We start from the raw sequence: 2,902 nt of genomic DNA, 5'->3' as shown, positions 1-2,902 counted from the left end.
GACGGGCACCAGACGCAGGGCTCATGGCTGGCGCCGCTATGGCAGCAAGAACCTCTCCCGATCAGGACTGACTGTGCGTGACTGTGCGTGAGCCCGCAGCTGGCGCAGTGGGGCTGGGATAAGCGGAAGCCGCAGGCGGTGTTGGACTACCAGTTTCGGCCCAATCCCCACAGGCCACGCCGAGGGACCCCACCCGTGCACAAACTTGTGCACTGGGCTTCGAGTAGGAAAATAAAAGAAAACGAAACTAACTTCACCGATGGTCAGAAACTGCAGGGGGACTTGTGTACAGAATGGGCATAGGTGCTTCCGCCTCTGTCGTCACCTCCCAACCCAGGACAGAAGCTCAGACACATGTTTTCAGGGGATTTTATCCAATCCTGGTCTTAGGTCTCTCTCCCGGTGGCACAGGAATCTGGTCCTCCCGGGCTATGACCGACAGTCTGACAAAATGAAAAAGGGGGCTCAGGTGTCACGAGGAACCCCTTCCAGTCCACTGAAATGTAGAATGACATCAAGTAGAACACCCTGCCGACTATCTCAATTTACATCATCTTTTCTGAAAACAACAGTTGACATGTGCGTGGTAATCTTTCAGCAAATTGGGCCGGAAAAAAAGACATCCAACTCAAATATTTCAAAAGACTTCTGTCTTTAAAAAAAAAAAGTTCTTGGAGACTCATCAATGACAAGAAATTCCTTTCAAGCCCTCCCTCAAACACGGTCACGTTCGCCAGGTGACATTCCCTTCCACCTCCCATGATTTATCTGACACAGGCGCGTATCAGCAATATACCACCAGGAAGATAATTGGAATCAAGAAAGCTAATCCGCCTTCCTGCTTCAACTGTCAGCAGGAAAAAAAAAAAGTGAAGTCACAGCAAATACTTTTAAAAGCACAACAGTAGAATGTCAATTTCCTGACTCAGCAACCCAGACGAAAACAGCAAGTCTATTCACAAAGAACCTGCCACATCCTGTGTTCAGGGCATAATGGGCTTTCGCAGCCGATTGAGTGGGAGCCTGAGGAAAGACAGATGTGGCGACCCCCTCACTCCAAGGTCCGGCGAGGATGCTGTGCAGGCGTGAGAGTTTACCGTCCCCGGTCCAGCCGACCTCCAGCCGCGCCTCCTAAGGGTCTCTCGGTCAGAGCGGACGTTTCAGACAGGGATCTCAAGTGCAGCCAAGGAAAAGGATTCCGAGGAAATCTTGTAGGAAGCAGCACCACGAGGCCACAGAGTTAACCAGGGAGCAACGCAGACCCAGGCGAAAACGTAACTTGATGATACTCACAGACCACGTGCCCCGAAGCATAGAATTTGGTCTAATTCCTATGCATTAGAAACAAACATGCCGATTATAGCAATATCCATATGTGGAAGAAAAAGAAACACCCGTGGATGTCATGTCAAGAATGAATCCTCACCCAACCGGCGTGGCTCAGTGGTTGAATGTCGACCTATGAACCAAGAAGTCACGGTCCCATTCCCAGTCAGCGCACATGCCCAGGTTGCGGGCTCCATCCTTAGTGGGGGGGCTTGCAGGAGGCAGCCCATCAATGATTCTTATCAGTTTCTATCTCTCTCTCCCTTTCCCTTCCTGTCTCAAATCTATAAAAATATATTTTTTAAAAAAGAAGAGAATCCTCAAAGGTATAATTATCTTGCCAAGGACAATTCCTAAAAGTTTTTTTTTTTCTCTTCTCTCCCTGGAAGGAGGCCCTGGCTTAGGAACATCTTCCCACCTCACCAAGGCATGGGACATTCCGTTCCAGAAGGTGAAGAATATTCTCCGACAGGAAAGAAAATACCTCAATGTGTCCTGGGCCAGCAGCCAGGGTATGAAGAAATTCCTTTCCTAAAAGGATGCAGGAAGCTGGTGGTGGGCTGGGACCTAAAACCAGGAGCTAGGCAGCCAGAAAGCCCTTCACTTTCATCCTCTCCCACTGTCCTGCCTGGCCCAGGAAGAGAGAGGTAGTTGGATTCTGGATTGTTCATCAAAGTCAAAGTTAAATAAAAAAGAAAATTCAAATTCTTTATTTTATTTTATACTTTGATGCTATAGCACTTAAAATATCTGGGAAGAGGATTTTTACGGAAAGTTGAAATTTAATAGAACATTTTTAGAATCCTAGGTGGCATGTTATCACACTTGTGCAAAACACCAAGGGCATGAATTATTGCAGACCAATTCACAGCCTGCCTCATCTCACTACTTACCTGTCATATCCCAATGGAAACAAAAGACCATTTTTCTTCACTAATAAGTGGGTTTTTATTATGAAAGCTTTAATGTCATTAATTCTACCTCTACCTTTAATCTCCAGAAAGCAAGATCTATTTGCCTCCAGGTAACAAGTCTGCCCTGTCCCGCATTTAAACTTGAAACCACCCTCATCGGTCTTAGCATCCTACCTTTTTGCAGAATTCCCTTATGGCCAATTCCAGCATTACTCTATATAAGTTTTATTGCTTCTTTCCTTGCTCCTTTGATATGAAAATATCTATTGATTTCCTACTAAGGTTAAGGCATTTTGCTTGCAGCTGGGGAGATAGTATTTAACACAAAAATAGTTCTCTGTTTTACCTAGTAGGGAGGACAGTGACACATCAGTGCAATAAACATTCCGATGAGAGTGATCCCATAGGAGAGACTCTATCTAGAGTAAAAGAGTGAGGAAGCACTTGTAAGAGTGGTGGAGGGTAGAAGGTGGGGGGTACAAGAGAGAGTGGCAAATAAGGGGGTAGCGATGGGCAGAGTGTGAGGACTGGGGGGTGGGGTGGAGAGTGGGTCTGGTGAGGTCAGCAGGAACATGTTAAAGATAAGTCCTCTATCTTAGTACCAGTGTCATTGCCGAAAGTATGGTATTTGTTATCACATTTGGGTTATCGTAAGCTTGCTC

The sequence above is a fragment of the Myotis lucifugus genome, unplaced genomic scaffold (genome assembly GCF_000147115.1).
Source record: "Myotis lucifugus unplaced genomic scaffold, Myoluc2.0 scaffold_309, whole genome shotgun sequence".
NCBI classification, from domain to species: domain Eukaryota; kingdom Metazoa; phylum Chordata; class Mammalia; order Chiroptera; family Vespertilionidae; genus Myotis; species Myotis lucifugus.
Note: the sequence above shows the minus strand (reverse complement) of the source record.